At 41.4% G+C, this 23209-nt stretch overlaps 1 protein-coding gene across 1 annotated transcript in view; it reads left to right on the top strand.

The window, feature by feature from the left end:
• CCDC102B (coiled-coil domain containing 102B) overlaps nucleotides 1-23209 on the top strand; it is a 544870-nt gene that overhangs the window by 182708 nt on the left and 338953 nt on the right. The window lies entirely within an intron of this gene.

Below are 23209 nucleotides of genomic sequence, written 5' to 3'. Positions count from 1 at the left end.
CTCCAATCAGTCCCTGCCAGCAAGGCAGGGATTATGGGAATTGTAGTTCAACAGCAATCTGTATGGTCCCTGTTTCCCTATCTCTGCTCTAGACAACTGAACCATTGAGGGCTCAGTATAACACAATACTCAAAGTATAGCAGAAATTGACACTCTGTTAAAAAACTAGCTATTGCAGAAGAAGTGGACAAGATTATAGCTTGTAAAAAGCACTCTTGCACTCTGTTATTGTCACTTCCACTTGCTGAAGTGAAAGTTGAGAGTTATTTTGAAGAAACCCAGTATGACTTGTGAATTTATGGGATTTTACCTTCCAGTATGAGATTTTATTAAAATATTTCCACATTGCATGTATCTCTGAAGCATATAAGCATGTTTCTTCCATGCACCAAAGCCTTGAAGCTCCAAAAATCATTTAAGAAACCAAACCAAACCCCAGGGTATCATTGCAAGGGATGGAGGAGAGGGAATGCCACTGGATCCTGTAAATCTGGATTCTTGTGAATAATTAAATAAGTGAATGCTGTCAATATCAAATAAAAAGACTAAAGTAGAAACAACACTAGCCACTCAACACTCTGAATAGGAAGGATGAAAAGTAAAATTAAGGCTTGGAATCCATTCCCAACAGCGGGCTGTGCACTGATCTCCACCATAACTATTTGGTTGTCTTATGGTAGAGGTTGGACGCGGGTGGCGCTGCGGGTAAAACCTCAGCGCCTAGGACTTGCTGATCGCATGGTCGGCAGTTCAAATCCCCGCGGCAGGGTGAGCTCCCATCGTTCGGTCCCAGCTCCTGCCCACCTAGCAGTTCGAAAGCACATCAAAGTGCAAGTAGATAAATAGGTACCGCTTTATAGCAGGAAGGTAAACGGCGTTTCCGTGTGCTACTCTGGTGCCGGCTCGCCAGAGCAGCTTCGTCATGCTGGCCACGTGACCTGTGGACAGCACTGGCTCCCGGCCTCTAGAGTGAGATGAGCGCACAACCCTAGAGTCTGTCAAGACTGGCCCGTATGGGCAGGGGTACCTTTACCTTTATGGTAGAGATAACTATTGGAAGTGAAAAGAATCTTAAATAAGTAGCCCAAAAAATGTTTACAGATTGCCAAAGAATCCATACTATTCCTACACTTTATCTGCACCTTATAAATCCTGAATTGTAGCCACCTGAAGACTGCAATCCTATACATACTTACTTGAGAGGAAGTCTCTATGAACTCAAATACTCTTGTCATGCATAGGATTGTGCTGTAAATCTGTTTTTAATTATCATACACAACTGCATCTGATGCTTCTCGCAAACATCGGTAGGATTATAAGTTTGCAACAAGTTCATTTTATCAAGCCACCTGCCAAATGCAATATAATTTTTATTAATAAATAATGCGGAAAGGGTGAAAATAGGGACATCTTTCTAAATATTTGTACAAGTTATTGTGAGTTTTGTTGGTAATTATAGTCTGTGCCAAAACTGTTTATCTAACACAACAGAGAAATACTTAAAAAGTTGTCTTGGAGATAGTTTTGATTACAATAGCTGGTCTATACATTGAAATGTTTTGTGTAGTTTGAGTGCAAGCGTCTGTGGGAACACGATGATTAATGCTATTACACTTGTCAAGAGAAATTTATAATAATAATCTAATGTACTCACAGAAAAGTATGATGATAACAAGACAAGCTTATACAGGTAGTATTCACGGCAGGGGTCACTAACCAATGAAGACTTCCCACAGGACTTGTGAGGTCTCCGATGCCTCCTTTTGCTACCCTGTTGTTGATTATGTGGGCTGCTGTTTGGGCAGTGAATATGTGTAGACAAGGGGCGGCACTTTGGTTTCACTCTCAATTTCTTCTCTCCTTCCTTTATTTTCTCCAGGATTTTATCTTTTTTTTCATTTTGAGTTATTTTCTTAATTGCATTCTGTTGTATCAGAAATCCTCTCATAACCGATTTACTTGCATCCCAGATTACTCAAAAGCATCAATTCTTCGGCAATCAGCCTTCTTTATGGTCCAGCTCTCACTTCCATACATCACTACTGGGAAAACCATAGCTTTAACTATACGGACCTTTGTCGGCAAGGTGATGTTGCTGCTTTTTAAGATGCTGTCTAGGTTTGTCATTGCTTTTCTCCCAAGAAGCAGGCATCTTTAGGCCAAAAAGGAGTGAGTGTTTCAGGGGCAGGACCAGAGATGGGGGAATTGGATTGGATCCTAAGTCCATTCAGCTCAGTCACGTCACCTAGCATCCTGGGACAGAACACTATCTTCAAGGTTTGTTTCCTCCCTGCCAGGCTTAGATAGGGAAGCAGAAACTTTACATCAGCATAGCTTACACCGACTTTCTATATGCCAAATTCTTGTGCATAGGATTGCTCCCTAAGTGTTGGGAAAAAAGTCTGAGAACAGAAATAACTTGAGCTAAATCACAGTTTTTAAATATTTAAATATTTAAATATTTAAATATTTATTTATTGACATATTTTTTTCCTGTAGGGTATGGTTTCCTAAGTATGGTATTTCATTAGATACTTTTAAAAGTATAAAATCACCTTGTTATAGAACAGCTCATTAATTTCAGCATATATATATATATATATATATATATATATATATATATCCATTAATATTCTTCACCATGAATAAAATGTTATGGAACTTGACATTTATCCTCAGAGCACCATAGGTGCTTAATGAGAATATCCACCTCATGCCAGGCTATTGTGACATCTCTTTACCAACGAAAGATGTACCTTTAATAATTGATCACCCAGAGGCTTTTCACAAAGTAACAAGCACTGTTTCCTCGGGAGCTTCAAAGCTGTCTTTGCGCACTCCAGTCAAGTGATCTCTTTCAGGCTCGCAGGCTCTGAAGTGCATGCAGAGCAGCCATGTCTCTCGTCTTTATGCATATTCTCCAGCAAGGTTTACGTATAATGGCTAGATAATGTGCAAAACCCAGCCAATATATGTACATTTCCTGAGGCCTGTCAGAGTTAAGTGTATTGACTGGGAGATGTGAATGATTCTCTGCTTGTGGAATGACTGTCAACACATTCTCCATGAGGCCTGCCAAATATGCACCATGGCTGGTTGTAATGCACATTAACTGCTCAACTTACAGTCCCCTTAACACAAGGAGCGTCTCCACCCCCATCATACTGCCTGGACACTGAGGTCCAGTGTCAAGGGCCTTTTGGCAGTTCCCTCACTGCAAGAAGCCAAGTTACAGGGAACAAGGCAGAGGGCCTTGTCGGTAGTGGCGCCCGCCTTGTGGAACACCCTCCCATCAGATGTCAAAGAGAAAAACAACTATCAGACTTTTAGAAGACACCTGAAGGCAGCCCTGTTTAGGGAAGCTTTTAATGTTTGATGGACTATTGTATTTTGGAAGCTGCCCAGAGTGGCTGGGGAAACCCAGCCAGATGGGCGGGGTATAAATAATATATTGTTGTTGTTGTTGTTTGAATTCTAACAATATTTTGACACCTTTGCACTATGCTATCTTACTGTACCAAATATGATATAAATATATAAAAGGTTATTAGTCCCATGTGTTGTAGAGGCAAACAGACTTTCATGAACGTATACCAGACCTATAACTGAAGTGAGCAACTTCTACTATTTAAAAAATCAAAGTTCACATATATTTGACTGAAATTCCTATACACAGATGTGTGTGTCTGTGTATACAAAACATGCACAGCCGGAGCACAAAGGAAAGGAGAAATATTTTATGATGGGACTGCCACTCCATTAGCAGCTGCAGCTATTTTAACTTATGGTATGTTTGTGTACTTTACGAGAGCCAGGGTGAGAAATAAGTGGAAGTCAAGAACATTCCTTACCTGAACCTCTTTAACACTGTGATCCTATACATGTCTACTTGGATGCAAAGTTTCACTAGGTTGTTGCAGCTTGCAGCCTATATCTCACACACTGGATAACCATACTGTTGCAAGCCACCTCAGTCTCCAAGTGGTGCAGGATCCCAAGAGTTCCAGGTGCTTCCCCAGGGTTTGTGTTTCTTTGGGAAAGAGGCACAACAGATACTGGGGTGTCTATATGTTTTACAGTTTATTTCCGCATAAACCAATTGGAGAAGTCCCAGAAAACTCAAAAGAAAAGTCCAACAGAGCAATGGAAAAGGGGGTTCATTTGCCTTTGGTTCACTCTATCAAACAAATGCCTCTGAACTACATCACTTCTAACCACTGTTCATGCTGGTTAATGGGAACTGTAGATTATTGCAATGCATTCTGTGTGGGGCTGCCTCTGAAGATTCAGAAACTTCAGCTGGTGGAGAATTTAGTGGCCAGGTTGCACACTGGGGCAAAGACGGTTTGAGCACATTGACAATGATCCTGGCCTGACTACACTGGCTGAAAATTAGTTTCCGGGTCCAATTCAAAGTGCTGGTTTTGACCTATAAAGCCTTAGATGGCTCAGGACCACAAGACCTCAAGGACCGCCTCTCCCCATATGAACCAACTGGGACCCTGCGATCATCCTCTGTGGCCCTTCTTTGTGTGCCTCCTCCACAAGAGGCCCAGAGGGTGGCAACCCCAGAATGGGCATTTTCTGCAGTGGCTCCCCATTTGCAGAATGCTCTCCCCAGGAAGACTCACCTGGCACCTTCATTACATATCTTTAGGTACCAGGCATAAATGTTCCTTGTCAACCAGGGCACGGGGTGATTAAATAATGTCTCTGCCTTCCCAACCCACCACTTTTGCATCCACCGTCTAGCTCACATCACTCAACTCTCAACTCTGGCCTTTTGTCTTTTGTTAATTAGACAGTTGAGGGAGGAAGGCCCACCCATTTGCTCTCTGGCATGGAACCACTTCCTTGGTTTCCTTAACGCAGCAGTTTTCAACCTGTGGGTCCCCAGATGTTGTTGGACTACAACTCCCATCATCCCTGAGCTCTGGAGTTGCTAGTTAGGGGTGATGGGAGTGTACTTCAACAACATCTGGGGACCCACAGGTTGAGAAAGGCTGCCTTAATGGCCCATACTTAGTGGGCCATTACCAAGCTGGCCTGGCTATTCCAGCAATTGAATCCATGCTGAATCTCAGAATTATAAGGGGGCTCAGGAAAAAAAAACAACAACAAAAAAAACCCACTTTACTGTCCCTCTTATTCCAACCTTGTTATGAAATGACCAGGTTTATAGTGAATGATACATGAATTGAAATTGTGGTGCATGAATTGTAATTGAAAACAAACACCTATCAATTAAAATTGTGGCTAATTGGAAACTTCTCCCCCTGCTTCCAAAGTATTTTTCTGTGATACCATAGCACCATAGCACCGGATGGATGCTTCAGTTTGCAGATAGCTCAGTTAGTATCCATTCAATGTTTAATTTCCTATACAAACTAATTCCTATACACGACATCTCAGCTTGTTCCACAGCTTTGATTTGCTCCTATTATTTGTAATTGTGGAACTCTTCATTTCTTGCTGCATTGTCTGTCAGATATTAAACACAAACTTCCCATTAGGATCTGGAAATAACAGTCTTTATTTAATCATCATCTGTTTGTTAATGTATTAGAAAGGAGATGCATTACATTATTACTCCAGCAATGAAAAAATGTGTTGCTGCAAATCATGTTTGGTTGGGAAAGTAATAACGAGAAGCACAACACAATGGATATTCTTTCACTTAAAAAACAAAACAAAAATAAAACCCTCTGTCAGGGTAACTGGTTGCTTGCAGATCAGATTCTATAATTTCTATCCTTTAAAAACAGCACATGGCAATACTAGTTTCCTGGAGGAATCAGCTGGTGGAATCTTAAATTCAAAGCTTACTTCAAACTATAGGCAGCAGCCGTTTTAGGCATGCCTAATATATGTGTGACCGTGCATTGTGCCGAACCTGAAGTGCCCCCAAAAGTTACAAAAAGTGGTGTGGTAAAGGCAGAATGGGGTGGGGCAGCCTTGGGTGAGTTCTACTGATGCACATATAGGGGTCCAGAACGTAACCCCTACGCAAATTGGTCACTGCTTGTATTGACTTCCCAGTTGATGACAGAAACTGACAATAAACACAATACACATATATAAGGTTATAAATTGTAAGCTTTCTTCTCTTTCTCCTGCTTCCTTTGAAGAACAAGGAGCCATGCAAAACTAAGTGTCTGTGATTTATTCTAGCTGAATTATTTTGGTGGGAAACATTTGTTTAAAGGTGGATGAGGCCAGGTGCAAATCTAACCAAGTTTCAGCATGCTTGGTAGCAATTCCCATATTGCTTAATTCTGCTACTGAAGAATAGGAATCTCTCTTCCAAACATCTCTCCAGCAATTACCACATCATTCATTCATTCATTTAAAATTCCTAGTTTGCACATTTTGCACATGGTTTTACCTATTATATACATTTTTGCAAAGCAATTTCCCTTAATATAATCTGTTTCGTATGTTCTTTTCACCAATATGCTCATTTGGTGGCACATTTTGCCCTAATGTATGCATCTGTGTACACAATTACTTGGCTGGTGAACCACACTCAAAATTCAGGGAAGTGCTAATTTGGATAGTTGCCTCTTTCAGTTCACGTATTGTTACAAAGAAGCATGAAATGGGTAAGTCTACCTTTAAAAAGGATCTAAATTGAATTTATTCCCCAGCCATACCTCCAGATAGTTTGGACTGTTGTTGTTGTTTAGTCGTTTAGCCGTGTCCTACTATTAGTGACCCCATGGACCAGAGCACGCCTGGCACGCCTGTCTTCCATTGCCTTCCACAGTTTGGTCAAATTCATGCTCGTAGCTTTGAGAACCGTGTCCAACCATCTCGTCCTCTTTCATCCCCTTCTCCTAGTGCCATCAATCTTTCCCAACATCAGGGTCTTTTCCAGGGAGTCTTCTTTTCTCATGATGTGGCCAAAGTACTGGAGTCTCAGCTTCAGGATCTGTCCTTCCAGTGAGCACTCAGGGCTGATTTCCTTCAGAATGGATAGGTTTGATCTTCTTGCAGTACATGGGACTCTCAAGAGTCTCCTCTAGCACCATAATTCAAAAGCATCAGTTCTTTTTTTTTAAAAGTAATATTTATTAAGAGTTTAAAAATTACAAAAGGAAAAAGAGTTAAACAAAGCAATACAATACAATACAATACATAAAAAACAAAAAAACACTGCTTATCTTAACAAAACAAAAACAAAAACAATTAAAAACACATCCAATATTTCCATATCTTGTCTTTCATTTACTTGTTTCGACGACCTCCTCACACCTCCCTTTTTTGTACTCTAGTTCAGTTAGCTATTTCAGCAAATCCTTTCCATCTTTCTCAATTTTTGTCCTATAATTTATCTTATCACAATCTAACCTTATTTTTTCCCCCTTTGGCCCATTAACAGTCTATTTTTACTTAATTCTTTATAACATTTCTGCTAAAGACATATAACTTCATTCCAGCATCCTTCTAATGTTCATTAATTTTACAGTGTTTCTGTAAATAATCTTTAATTTTTTTCCAATCTTCTTCCACCGACTCTTCTCCCTGGTCTCGGATTCTGCCAGTCATTTCCGCCAGTTCCATGTAGTCCATCAACTTCATCTTCCATTCTTCCCGGGTGGGTAAATTGGAACAAAAACAGCATCCTTGGCAGTACGTTCATTTTTATCACAGCAATTCGACCTAACAGTGATAACTTCAAATTTGACCATATTTTTAAGTCCTTTTTCACTTCAATCCAGCATTTTTCATAATTATCCTTAAATAAATTCACATTCTTAGCAGTCATGTTAACCCCTAAATATTTCACTTTCTTAACCAATGTTAATCCTGTCTCGTTCTGAAACTTATCTCTCTCTATCCCAGTTAGGTTTTTCTGTAAAACCTTAGTTTTTGTCTTATTCAACTTAAAGCCTGCTACCTGACCAAATTCTTGAATCAGTTCCAGTACTCTTTTAGTCCTGGATTCTGGCTCTTGTAAAGTCAATACCAAATCATCAGCAAATGCTTTCAGTTTGTACTGTTTAGTTCCCACTTGTATACCTTTAACCAATTGGTCCCTTCTAATCATATTTAGCAGAACCTCCAGGACCGATATAAAAAGCAATGGAGAGATTGGGCAACCTTGTCGTGTTTCTTTCTCAATCTTAAATTTTTCTGTCACTACATTATTCACAATTAATTTAGCCTTTTGTTCTGAATAAATTGCACCTATACCATTTCCAAAACCTTGGCCTACCCCCATCCCCTGTAAATTCTTCTTCATAAAACTCCAAGAGATATTGTCAAAAGCCTTCTCCGTGTCCACAATATCAGAACTGCTTTAGTATTAATATTCACTTGTAGCTTTTCTAAGATATTAATTTTGTTCCTCGTATTATCAGACAAATGTCTGCCCGGGATTTTGTTAGAGACTGCAGCAGCAGCAAGAGAGGTGGGGAAAGAATGATAGCATTCACACAACTCTGTACCTGATTAGCCACTAATAAAATTGTTCAACTAAAAAATAGAATAAGAAATAGAAAAGGCTTTCTTTCAAAGGTGAGCTGTACCCTAAAGAATGACTTTTTTAATTAGAATGTGACAAGCAAACACAGAAGACTGTCAGAACGAGAGTTTAGCACATGGCAGGTTCTGATAAAGAAGCACAGTACTATTTATGGCTATTTGTCCCATTTTGTTTCATCAGAATGCTTTATTCCTTATGTGGGGGGGGGGGGAGTCTAGGTCATTGGTAAACAAAAGCCTCACTTTGGGATTGACAGGAAATCATTACCATCTGACAGCTCTTCAGTGGTCTATATGAAACAAGCTTGAGATTTTAGAAAGGGATGGGTGATCTGGGTCAGACAAATAAATGACAAGCCCTGAGTCTTAACCCTTTTTCCAAATTATAGCTTGACAGAAATTTCAATCAGGTTTTAAGCATAGTGATTTTCTCTCGCAAATATATCTGCAAACCTACCCTAGTGTAATAGGTATTCCAGGTCATAGGAACCATTAATAAGCTATAGGGAACAACATTTCACACAATATCCCCCTTCCTTGAAATATGACAGTTGACAGATTTCCCTACAATTCTATACAATTATATTTGCAGGAGAAAATTACTTGTGTGTTGTTGATTCATCCCTTTTTATTGTTAATATTGTTTCATCGTGTGTCAATGTGAAAGATACCTGGAAACTTTAATAAAACAAATGAGCAAATAAATGTCACATGACCCTCTAACCTAGCGTGCAAGAAATAGGAGGCCATGTAACAGGGACGTAAACAAAGGGACCAGATCTTGCAACAAACTAATATGCCAGCTCTGTCCCCATATCTGTTAAGATAGCATTATTACATGAATTAATCACGTCTACCACATCATCAAGAGTCCATTCACCAGCTCATCTTCCTGTGTGAAACATGCTATCATTTGCCACAATTTGCCATTCTGTGTTCTATGTAGGAGAAGCAGCCCAGTTTCTATGCCAAGGATTTAATGGACAAAAAACTGACATCAGAAAATGTGATATTTTGAAAGCAGTAGGAGAATATTTCAACTTCCCACCACATTTTAAGGACTGACCTTAAAGTGATCGTCCTTAAGAAAAATAAACCCCCAAAGAAGAAGAAGAAGAGTTTGGATTTGATATCCCGCCTTTCACTCCCCTTCAGGAGTCTCAAAGCGGCTAACATTCTCCTTTCCCTTCCTCCCCCACAACAAACACTCTGTGAGGTGAGTGGGGCTGAGAGACTTCAGAGAAGTGTGACTAGCCCAAGATCACCCAGCAGCTGCATGTGGAGGAGCGGGGACGCGAACCCGGTTCACCAGATTACGAGACTACCGCTCTGTGAAAACACTGAATTACAACTTATTTAGAAATTTGTTTCTCTCATATGTGGACTGAATTGAGATAATAGTCTTCCCCCCACTACATTTTAAATCAGTTTCATAATGCCAGGCTGTTTGTGTTATTAGCTTAACATCTGCTTTCTGAATAGTCTCTGTAACAATTGGAAGCTCAAACACAATTGTCACAGTTCACTCTTTTCCCATTTAATTTACCTCTGAGCTCTTTGCTTGCAACTCTCCACTATCAATTTAGGATGATACTTCAAGCACAGGTGGCTGATTCTCCTCCCTGCCCCCCACAGGGTGTTGAGCTGAGGAGGTGCCTTCCTGCCTACTTCCCAGAGCTTAGTAAGCACTTGTTATGGGAAGGAGGTGTGAGAGCTCTGACAGGGTCCTAGAGTTCTCCCCTTCCCAAAGCTTAGTTAGTGCTTTCCCAGCTTTGGAAATGAGACAGGAGGGCTCTAGGACCCTGACAGAGCCTTGCGCCTCCTTCCCAAAGCTTGGTGCTTTGCTTACCTGGCTTTATGTAACATCTAATTCCTTAAAAAATCAGCACTGGCACACCACAGGGATGTGTGCTAAGTCCCTACCTGTATTCATTGCATACATATGATTGTGTATCATCTGACCCGTCTACTGCAATTATTAAGTTTGCAGATGACACCACCATAATGGGTTTAATAACAGGTGGAGATGAATCAGCATATAGAGGGGAGGTCCAAAAAATATCTACATGGTGCCTAGGGAACAACTTGCACCTTAATATCAGCAAGACAAAGGAGATGGTGTTGGACTTTCAGAGGAAGAGAAGAGAACTAGCCCTGCTGTACATTGGGGTGGGCTGTGTAGATAAAGTCTCTTCCTTTAAATTCATAGGAGTTTAGCTCACTGAAGACCTTGGAAAATAAATACAACCCAGGTGGTTAAGAAAGCCCAGCAGAGACTCCATCTCCTCAGTGTATTGTGGAAGAACGATGTCAATCAACATTTGATGATCTCCTTTTACCGGTCAACAATAGAAAGTGTCTTTTCATACTATGTCATGGTGTGGTACACTGGTTTGACATCATCTGATAGGAAGTGCCTACAGAGGGTGGTGAATACAGCACAAGACATTTTGGGCTGTCCCATGAATCCACTGGATGAAATAGCAGGAGAACGTTGCCTCAGGAGAGTGAGAAAAATTCTCAGTGATGATTCACACCCTGGCCGGCACTTTCTTGATTTCCTGCCCTCAGGCAGAAGATATAGAAGCATGATTAGTCACACCAACAGGGTAAAGAACAGCTTCTACCCGTGGGCTGTCAGGCTGCTGAATGAAAAGATAACAACAGGGCAACTGACTTTTGGGTTTGATGGGTGTGCATCAGTAAATGAGGGGAATTAAGACTAAGAGAGCTGAGTGGGGAGTGCTCGTGTAATTAGTGACAATAAAGTATTTCAATAATTAGGAAGGTGGGGCGAGGGCTTCAGGGGCCCCGTCAAATTTTGGCCTCTCACAGGGCACCATATTACCAAGGTCTGCCCCTGCTTCAAGCATCTAGTTCGTTTATTTTACATTAAAATAAATTTGTTAGTCTGCAAGGTGCAATAAGACTCCATGTTGTTTTTGAAAGGTACGCACATTTATTTAACGATTTCTTACCAGGGGGTACTCAAATCGATTTTTGCTGTTACAAAGAGTGGGAGTAGAAATATAATGGGGAGGGGGAGGAAGCCTTATGTAAGATATTAAAATCATTTCCTTTCTTTCAACAAGCACAGAGGAACTCCTGACTGAAATTCAAAGGCACTAAAATATAGGAGCCACCTTAAATAGTCCATAAAATTATATGTTATGCACAACTAATCCAGTTTGTGTTCTCAAAAACAAACGGTCAGTTGCTATGGATTGTGCACAAATGCCCTAGACGAATTCAGCTGTGATGTTCATTTCCCCCCTAATAATATAATTTGTGCAACTAATTATGTGCAACTGAAAAATGCCAATGCCTTAACTATTTAAAATTAAAACAAGTGGTTTGCTACAGGCTATCAGAAGCATACATGGCAACAATAAGGTTACAATAATGGCAGTGACATAAATTATGCTGACAGCTTCCTTAGATACTATTGATCTTCAGTACTAAAGAGACATGTTACTGGCCCAGTGCCCAAGTAATCATCAAACTGCCTTGAAACATATATACCAAAACTATAAAGGTGAGATATGAAGTAGCATATAAAGAGTAGACTAGATAAATCTATATAATTACAAGAGAAAGTCTTGCCCTAGAACTGCAGGTGAGATATAAAGTGGCATAGGGAGATTAAACTGGATAAATCTGTATAATTATAAGTGAAAGTCTCACCCCAGAGCTTCAAGACTGTGGGTAGGAATTGGGGGTTCATATTCGAACCTTAGTGAATTTGGGCTGTTGGACTAAACTCAGTTCCCATTTAAGGATATCGATTTCTACCCATACTGCCAAACATTACCTAATACCAATCTCCCTGTGCAGCTTGGATATTATCTTCAACTGTCTGCTTCATACAGAGTTGCAGTGGGTTCTTTTTACCAGCCCAAGCTTAGGAACTAACCAGAATGAGTCCAAAAGGAACACAGACTGTGTGGGGTAAATTCAATATTGCACTAAGCTGATCTCTCTGTCAGCGTGAGCATTTCTGCTTGCCTGACAGAATGATCTATGATCTCCTCTTCCTCCATAACATCATCATCATCATTATTTATTATTATTATTTCTACCCCGCCCATCTGGCTGGGTTTCCCCAGCCATTCTGGGCAGATTTCAACAGAACATTAAAAACAGAATAAAAATTCAAACATTAAAAGCTTCCCTAAACAGGGCTGCCTTCAGATGACTTCTAAAAGCTGGATAGGTTTTTTTCCCTTGACATCTGATGGGAGGGCATTCCACAGGGTAGGTGCCACTATCGAGAAGGCCCTCTGTCTGGTTCCCTGTGACCTGACTTCTTACAGTGAGAGAAATGCCAGAAGGCCCTTGGCACTGGACCTCAGTGCCTGGGGTGAACGATGGGGCTGTTCTGGGGCTTCTCCTTGTGTACAAATATCCTGAGACAATTGAGGGTCATGCAGAGAAGGAGAGCAGGGAAAGCTTTGTACTAGCAGAAGTCCTTGGGCAATTCTGCTGATGGGGCAAGCTAGATGAATGTAGTCAGAAACCAGTTCAAAGCTCTATTAATGCACAGAACTGGAAAACATTTGACACACGAGTACATTAGTTTCCTAAACAATAATCTGCCGTTAAGGGAAAAACAAAAATGATGTTATCTCACCAGAACCTAATGCCACACTTTTATTTATTAGAAGGCTGGGGCTGAAGGTGCAGTGTGTTTTTCATGTGTGGAGTTTCTGGAAATCTCTAGAAGACATATACATACCTTCCAGGCAAATCAGGATGACTGCTCAATATCATATAACCTGCCTGCAAACAAATCAAAAGAAATGCTTGATAAAGACCGGCATAAGCTCTTTGTAAGCTTTGTGCAAGCAAATCATCACAAATTCTCATTGCAGGGGCCTTAGATGGATAGTTTTGGCTTGGCATTAATTCAAAGCTTTGAACCTGATCAAAGCCTGTCTTGAGTGGCAAATTTGGGGGGCAATTTAGGAATGACATTGGGCTATTTCCCTTTAGTCTTCCCCCCCAAACTCCACCTCAAACTAAATATGTGTGAAGCTCCAAATAAAGCACTCAAGGTGACTAAGCATTTTTACCAGATTCATACTTGTTGCAGTTGGTCTAGAAATGCAAATGGTAAGCACACATTTAAATGCAATAAGAGGAAAACAAGCAGGTGTTTAAATGCATCTGCTTAGCAAATGAGGTATTTTCAAAACATTGCAATGGGCTCCTTTAAGAAAAAAAAAGTCCATTAAACACATTTGTGTGACAACTTCTGCTCCACATACATAGCAGCCTCTGGCTTCCTTCTACTATTATCTACTTCCAATATTTTGCATGAATGTTTTAAGTGAGGATTGGCTTTTGTCATCTGGTCAAGGGAGTGTTGCTGTGACACCCTTAGAGGCCTGCTGTAACAACTTTGTGAGGCACTTTAGGGACAAAATCACTCAAATTCAGACACAGTTGGATGCAACAGTTGGAGCAACTCCAGTGGAGATGTTGAGAGAATTGTCTGCTCCATTTATACTGGATCAGTTTAGATTATTGCAGTCTGAGGATGTGGACAAGCTGCTTGAAGGAGTGCGTCTGACCACCTGCTTCCTTTGCCCTTGCCCATCTTGGCTTTTTTGAGCTAGCTATAAGGGGTGGTCCGTGTGAGTCCAGGAAGTGATTAATGCTTCACTGAAGAAGGAGGAGGTATAATCTGCTGTGAAGGAGGTGGTGGTGCATCCTCTCCTCAAGAAGACCAACCAGGATCCAGAAGTATTGAAAAACTATTGTCCTGTGGCAAATATTCCCTTTCTGGGCAAGGTGCTTGAGAAGGTAGTCATGGTGCAAGGAACCTGCTTCCATGCTTGGTGGAAGCAGGTTCCTTGGATCCATTCAAGTCTGGCTTCAGGCCTGGTCGTGGCACTGAAACCACCTTGGTTGCCTTGGTTGATGACATTTATCAGGAAAGAGATGTGGGGAATGTGACCCTGCTGCTGCTGCTGCTGCTGCTGCTGCTGCTGTTGCTGCTGCTGCTCAAGCTCTCAGTGACCATTGTATCTTTCATGAGTGTCTCAAGGGGCTGGGGGAACTGTGCTTCAACGTTTCTGCTCCTACTTCCAGGGCTGTTACCAGAAAGTACGTAGTCGTGGGAGGCTACTATCATTGGTGTTGTCCTGTGGTGTCCCAGAGGATTCCTTCTTGTTCCACATGCTATTTAATATCTACATGTAGATTCTGAGAGCTGCCAATATGCTGATGGCATCTCTCTCTCTCTCTCTCTCTCTCTCTCTCTCTCTCTCTGAACTGATTCAGGAGAGGCAGTTGAGGCATTAGACCAGTGCTTAGAGGCAGAGATGGGTCAGATGTAGGCCAATAAACTGAAGCTGAATACTGAAAAGATGGATTTTTATTTCATTTTTTTAATTTCACTTCTAATCTGTATATCACTTTTGTGTGTTGCTATATGAAAGCTGAATAAACAATAAAATATACAACAAAGATCATACATAACAATCTGATCTAATACAAATATGGCATAATACAAAATGGCATAAGTAGAATCCAATAATATATTAAGTTATGTGTCCTGCGTTCTCATGTCTGGGAGATGGCCTGTCCTGGATGAGATTGAACTCCCTCTACAATGAGCAGATCTGCAGCTTGGGAATGCTCCTGGATTCAGCACTGTGGCTAGAAGCTTAGGTGGCCTTGGTGGCTAGGAATGCATTTTTTGTGGTTAATACTTATTTGTAAGCTATGGCTCCTTTTGGACAGAGATAACTTGGCCACCATACTCTGTGCTGTGGCAATTTGCAGATTGGATTATTGTAACATGTTTTGTGTAGCACTGCCCTTGAAGATGACTCAGAAACTTCAGGTGGTCCAAAATGCAGCAGCCAGATTACTGGTTGGGGTTCCACTTAGATCTCTGGGCCCAATTCAAGGTGCTCATGTTAGTGTTGAAAGCTCTAAATGACTCAACCCTGAAATACCTTCCCTACAGATGTTCTTGGGTGTTAAAATCAGCAGAAATGTCCCTGTTGGTTGTTCCATGTCCTCAAGTGGTAGCAGCCTGGGAAAGGGCATTCTCTGTGACAGTGTGACAGCCCCAAAATTGTAGAACTCCTTTCTCACAGAGACGCATCTGGCATTTCATTATATAGCTTTTAGTGGATGCTGAAACCACACCTCCTTGCTCTGTCTTATGACATTTGAGATGCAGATTTTTAGACCCCCGACTTATTTCTGTAATCCTAAATTGTTAAAATCCTTAACAGTTATTAAACTGTTTTTAATATTGTGTTTAATTAATGTAAGCCACTCTTAGGTGAAGGGTGGGTTATTATTGTTATTATTATTAGGCTTCCTGCTTCAGAATAAAATATACATATTTCCACACTATAGCACAGAACTGTTTCCACTTTCATATAGCAGCGTTATGATTAGGTGCTAAAATTCTGGAGGGCACGGCAAGTCATTAAACTCCAGCAGCCACTGTATTAAAATGTCAAGTGCCATGTTTCACATAAAATGTTGTAAAGTGAGAAAATGGCAGTGCCTAGAATTGGCCTTTATAAACAGGAAAGAAAACAAGGCAAATTTCAAGTAAGGAGATAATGAGCTTTGCATCATTTGCAAAATGAAGCCATGGACAGTTGCTTGACCTGATATGGAAGGGCTAATCACGCTAATTACAAACAGTTTCTGACATGGAATATTCACAAAAAATAAAGAATTAACTTTAAAACAAAACTAGGTCTAATGCAAAATATCAACTCCAATTAAGAATAATTACCCATAGTCCAATCATGGAAACAGACTCGGCTCCGTAAGTTCTGCACTTCAGGCAACTGCTGCAAAAGGCAGAATTTATTATCTACCAGTTTTTGCTCGTGATTTCACCCCAAGATGTCTTCCTTGTGTGGCCATGTGTCCTTCTTTACTGAATATTGTTCTCTATTTTGGAGGAGTCATCTATTTGAAGTTGAGAGGAGTTGGCACAGTAGAGTGGTTCACCCTCCTGACAGTGGTGTCACTGCCACTGATCTGAACATTGTGGACTTGGGGCCGGGCAGTGGTTAGGTCAAGACAGCATGGATATACTCATGGAGTCAATCTGTCTCTTGGTAGCACACCCGCACAGCTCCAAACTCACCAGCAGCCTGCTCTATCTGTGCACTATCCTGCTAAATGCAAAGGACACTGCTTTTGAGAGAGCAGGTCCATGGTACAGTGGTACCTTGGGCTACAGACACTTTGGGTTACGCATTTTCAGGTTACGGACGTGCTGAAACTCGGAAGTACTGGAACAGGTTACTTCTGGGTTTCGGTGCTCGCACATGCGCAGAAACACTAAATCATGCTTTGCTCATGAGCAGAAGCTTCAAATCACATCCTGCGCATGTGCAGATGCGGCACTGCGGGTTGCGAATGCTGCGGTTTGGAAACGTGCCTCCCGCATGGATCACGTTCGCAAACCGAGGTTCCACTGTACTGCCGACCATGCTGGCTGCTCCTGCTGTCTAGTCCAAATATGATTTAGATATAAGGGTAAATAAGTATCAGAAGAGAGAGCAGAGGAATTAAATCATCCATCTACAGCAGGCACAGGCAAACTCGGCCCTCCAGATGTTTTGGGACTACAACTCCCATCATCCCTGACCACTGGTCCTGTTAGCTAGGGATGATGGGCGTTGTAGTCCCAAAACATCTGGAGGGCCGAGTTTGCTTATGCCTGATCGACAGTCAGCATCTGAATTACAAGGTCACCAAGGTCAAAGCCTTCTCCACTATGGTGAGACATACTGTGTTTTTATTTAAATTATAGTGATCATTTCTAAAGTTACAACTATTCATATAAATTAACATATGCTAATTTTACACATACCAGTTTCCTTTTTGTGTTTTGTTTTTTTTGGGGGGGGAGGGGTGATGCATAAGTAGCCTTAGAAACTACCTTCAAAACTGATGAAAAGGCTGCCTCACTCTCCCTTAGGGCTTATGCATACTTCTATTTGCCCTACTGCTTTCCAAGGGGGACCCATCTTTAGTGCTGAATCAGAACAAATGGCAATTGGGTTTTCTGCTTCTTTTCCATGGGGTAGAGCAAGTTTTCCAGGGGGAAGCAGCAGGGCAAAGGCAAAACCACTCAAACCCATGTCTAGAAATTGCAGGACAAGTGGAAAAACCACTTGGACCCATGCATGGGAGAAGTCAAAGTGTGGACAAGTCCTTAGTTTATTTCACAGCTCTGTACAACGCACTCTGCAGATAGAAAGGCATTACAAATTAGGAAAGATTACAATATGAACCCACTTAGTACAGAATGCAAGTTTTACCATCCTTCTACATTCTTTTAAATTCTGGCATGGGCTCAGTTTCCTTCAGAATGGACATGACCACAAGTCATTCTTCTCTCCTTGACTCTCCTTTCTGTCACCACCACCACATCCTCTTCCTTCACCCAAATTCACCAACTGGAATAGTGCTAAGAGCAGCAGCAGTGATGTCTCTCCTCCCAACTCCATAAGGTGCTTACAATGCTGCAACAACGGTGTTCCAAGTCCCAAAGTCCACTGTTTGGGGGACACTGTTGCTTCATTCTGGTTTCCTGGTGAGTAAGAGAGGGAGGGAGCTTGTTGTGATTCGTGCTGCTCCATCAGGTAATTCTGAGCAATGAATTGAAAATCTAGGGGTTCACTGGCATTGACAAATGGAAAGGGGGCAAGTTTTCTAAATCACTTAACTTCTTAGATTTTCCTTGTGAGTGCTCATATACATCTGTCCCCTTTCCCCACTTCAAGCCCTTGAAAGATTTCAAGAAGCAAACGCCAAGGGGAGTTCACGTACCGCTACAACATAAACACTGATGTGTTGGCAGTAATCCCCACTCTTGTGACCCTGTTCTAGAAGTGCAAAATCATCTCGGAAGTTCCAAGGATGGGGAAACAATATGCATTCCAGCCCAGATTTGAATGCCCAAATGTCAAAAAGTGTCACTTTGTGTGATGTGTGTGATATCAATATATATGGTTCTAGTGCCAGAAATGTCCCTGTTGAGAAAAACACAAGGAAGTGAGAGAGATCAACACAATATGGTTTTAATGAGCAATATATTGGTGAAACAGTGGAAGAAAAATTAATCAGTTTCAGTGCCGTCAGTTTAATTACTTACATGGCTTGCCGATATAGGTGGGGGTGTCCTAAGTTTGTTTGTGTGAAATTTAAATTAAGTCTAACAAATGGAACGAGATAAAATGGAATAGCTCTTCTGTTTATCATGCAAAAGCAAAGGAATCACTTGGATCTTTCATACTTGCACTTTAAGGATATTAGAGTAATGAGGACTAGCCCACACAGAACAGTGCTTGGCAATTTCCTTTTAACTACCCAGAAGTCTGTACAGAATACTTTCTTTACCTATTTCTTCAACACTACTTACATGGTGTATTGGATTCATTAGAATTTAATGGGACACTTTCTGATAGAAAGCTCAGAGGGGTTTTTGAAGCATTACTTCAGAGAATATTGATTTAAAATTACAGAGGGGAAATTGCAGAGGGGAGCAGGGAGCCAATGTTGGTGTAAAATGGTGGTATTCAGAGTAATTTTATAAACTGCCTGAAACAGAGTAAAAAACAAGCTTTCTACACCCTGAATCCAGATCATTTTCAGTTTGGGCCTAGTTCACAAAGAGCTTAAAGCACACAACAACCCCTCTAAGGATGGAGAAGAAAATTATATTATCTCAGAGTTATATGCAGATTGGAATGCAACAGTCAAACAAATTATGCACTTCTCTAGATTTTGTAATGCAGTTTCTGTCCAAAAATGCATATAATGCTAAGGTTACATTGCAAATTCATTAAAAAATACATAATTCAGAGAAAATGCATTGAAAAGCATATAAAGCTGTGTATTTTAGAAGTGCAGAGTATACAACATGTATACAAACATGCACACAATTTAAAGGAGTTTTTTTCATGTTTACACACTGACATATACACACTTCTGTATATAATACAGACAGAGGTCCTGTGGCTGGGACGGGGCGATATGGGATTGGGGGGGCAACTCCCATCTCTTGCGGGGGCGCAATTAGTGCCAGCACCGTCCGTTAAGAGTTTGGGTGTAATCTTCGACACCTCCCTTTCCATGGAGGCGCAGATTGCAGCTATAACAAAGGCGGCATTTTTCCATCTCCGCCAAGCTAAGCAGTTGGCTCCTTACCTCTCTCGCCCTGACCTAGCCACTGTGATCCACGCGACGGTCACCTCCAGACTGGATTATTGTAACTCGCTCTACGTGGGGCTGCCCTTGAGACTGACCCAGAAACTCCAGCGGGTGCAGAATGCTGCAGCGAGACTCCTTACGAGGTCTTCGCTGCGAGATCACATTCACCCGGTGCTATACCAGCTGCACTGGCTCCCGGTGGAGTACAGGATCAGGTTTAAGGTGCTGGTTTTAACCTTTAAAGCCCTATATGGCCTAGGACCCTCGTACCTACGGGACCGCCTCTCCTGGTATGCCCCACAGAGAAACCTACGGTCTTCAAATAAAAACATCTTGAAGGTCCCAGGCCACAGAGAAGTTAGGCTGGCCTCAACTAGAGCCAGGGCTTTTTCGGCTGTGGCTCCGATCTGGTGGAACACTCTGTCACAAGAGACCAGGGCCCTGCGGGACTTGACATCCTTCCGCAGGGCCTGCAAGACAGAGCTGTTCCACCAGGCCTTTGGCCAGGGCACAGCCTGACTCCCTCCCTCGGCAATCTTCGCAGAGCTCTGGCCCAATGGTTGCTAGTGGCTTGAATTAATTAATTTTTATAATGAATGATTTTAGAATGTTGTTTATGTTGTACCTTTGTACTGTTTTATTGTTGTTAGCCGCCCTGAGCCCGGCTTCGGCTGGGGAGGGCGGGATATAAATAAAATTTATTATTATTATTATTATTATAATATAATATACTGAACAGAACAGCCATATGACTGAGTTCATGTGAAATTGGCATGAAATGGATCTGAGCTGATCTGTGCATCCCTAAACTCTGTGCTACTTCCACTTGTCTCATTTGCTTCTTCTCTACATTTGTACCTCTAGGTGTACCAGCAATGTCATGAAATACAAAAGCTATCTCTGTGGAAATGCAATGACAGGTAGATTGCCCAGCGTTTGCCAAGCCATAATGCATGGTTGATGGACTTTCCCTTAGCTTGACTACCACAAAAAATGTGCAGACTTGTCTTTACAGGAAGTCAACTACCTTTTCCCCCTGGTTTAGTTGTGCAGCATAAACATAAGCATGTCGGTATGAGAACACCAGTTGCTTCACTCACTAGGCTGCTTAAGCACCATCTGTTCATGTTAATCTTTATTTTGAAGCATTACGCAGAGAGGAGATTAAAAAGGAAACACAAAACTGTGATATTTTTTCTAATATTTTTAAATCTGTCGACTCAAACAACTTGGGGGGGGGGGACAAACTGTGGAGAATTTGTGTCATTGTGGATGTTTAATGACAAACAACTTCCAAGATGCAATTTGTAAGAGAGCTGTGACAAAGATGACCACTGCTTCTCCGTTTCCTTTTCTCAGCATGTTCCACCAGACTTTTTGTACAGATAAGGATAAGAACAGTTTGCCACTTGAGGCAAAGCAGAACATGACCCCCCCTCCCAACTGCCATTGATGACTCCTCCCCCTGCCGCTGCTGTCCATCACCACCCACAGCACTGACTCTGCAGAGGAGGAGGAACAGGTGGGGGGTGGGGGCAGCAGAATTGGTGGTGGTAGTGGTAGAGAAGGAGGAGTTGATGGTGAAGGAGGAGAAAGGGGCTGTGGGCAACAAGTGCAGTAGGCAGTGGGTGACACACTCCTCATAGGCCTAGATCTGCCACCCCTCCCAGATGTCCCCCATCTGCTTCACTGAGCCTCAGGGGCATGCCAGCCCTGAGAAAATGGATCAAGTAAAGTTTGGGGCATTTTTCTTTCTAGTTTTTCTATGGTGGCCTTCAGATGCTCCAGCACCCTGCCCCAAAAGATCCATCCTATGCCCCCCTCTTCACAACCTTCCCTAGTTTGGGTAAGGAATTACCTGGGTTAGGTCATTGCTTTGCGTGAAATCCGACGAACCTTCACCCACCAATGGACTGCACAACATTTGCAGAAGATGATGGTGCCATGTTTCTGATTAGATTTGGGAAATGGTCATTGAAGGCAACTCCAATGGTGGAAAGTGGTGCGTTCATTCTGAATTTTAACCCTGTTCACAGTCTGCCCTAAAACAAACAAACAAAACAAAAGAGGTACAATAATATATTTTGGGCAGGTGCTTTCACAACACCAACACCAACACTCTTTGGGCTTAGCCCTACTCCCTCCCCCCAAAAAGAAAAAATCCCATTAATTTACTCCAGGCCACTTAATCTTTTACCATGATTTCTAATCTGTCAGTCTCACATTTAAGAAATAAAAAACAGAAGCTAGAGATTTTGCATGTAGCCTGAAGGCTTTGTATTGATCACACACACAATATTAGACCTACTAGTGGTGGCTGTGTGAGACAGGAAAATACAATAGGAAGGCTTATCTACAGCTTACCACTGTGCTGTGAATGAGACAGTGACACCCACATAAATTCATGCTGTGAGCCTGCATGTTTATTTCTTAACAGTACTATGGGATCTATTCAGAACCTATAAATCCCAGAAGAAACCAGTCTGAAAGGATATAATGATGCTGGGCAGAGCAATACTATTGTGTCGGGGTAGGCATTGTGGCAATGGATGAACTGCCAAACCCCAAAGCCTGCTAACACTGGACTTCATCCAGTTTTTTTGACTTTTAAAAAATATTTAAAACAATTAGAAAAATCTGATTGGTGAAATGCTACCTTTTGGCCCTCTCTGTTACTGGAGTATCAAAAATGAAGGGCCAGCCTCAAATATTTTGTGTGGCTGCAACAAAGATGCTTTGAAGGGAAACTCCTACTCTGAAGCTGGAGAGCAAGATCCACAAAAATCATATTTATTTCTCTATTTTGTTTTACAAATGTGTAAACTGCTTCACAGACTGAGGCTACCACCCAGGTGCACAACAATATAAAAAATACACAAAATACAAATTCTAAAAACAACAAGAACTATTCCTGCAAAGCCATGAACCATCTAAGGAATACACTTTCCAGGCATGGGTGTATGAAGTGAGATTATCCTTTAGGTAACCTGGTTGCAAGTTGTTTCACAGGTAATCTGGTCCTCATCTGGTCCCATGGATCTGTAACCAAAGGATTACATTCACTAGCATTTATTCTGCCTCCAGTTTGTGCGCTATTTATTTAACACCCGTTGCTTTTAAATCATTTCTTAGAATTTTTATTTTGGTAAGAAGTGCCAATTATTTTCAAGGCTTTGCCTGGCTGTTTTTTCAGAAAAAAATCAACACAACCTTTCTGAACATACTGCATGTACAATTTTAAGTGAAAATATGACACTTTTGCTCTTCCTTTTCTCAGCTACATAATCATATGTCATTCATTTGATCTTTGGGTAACTTTAGTTCAGTGAGATGCAACAGAGTTTACTTTCAACCTTTTCTTCTGATACATGCCAGCACATTTGTGTGCATGTGTTACAATTTTGCTAACAAATAACATTTCATTGAAAAAATATTGTGAACAGCTTTGGGTTTTTTAAAAAAATCTATTCATTTATTTTTCTGGTACCAAAACATGCAATTATGAAATATTCATGAC

This window comes from Podarcis vaucheri (assembly GCF_965113315.1).
Source record: "Podarcis vaucheri genome assembly, chromosome: 8".
Taxonomy (NCBI): Eukaryota; Metazoa; Chordata; class Lepidosauria; order Squamata; family Lacertidae; genus Podarcis; species Podarcis vaucheri.
This window is presented reverse-complemented; position numbering and strand designations above follow the sequence as displayed.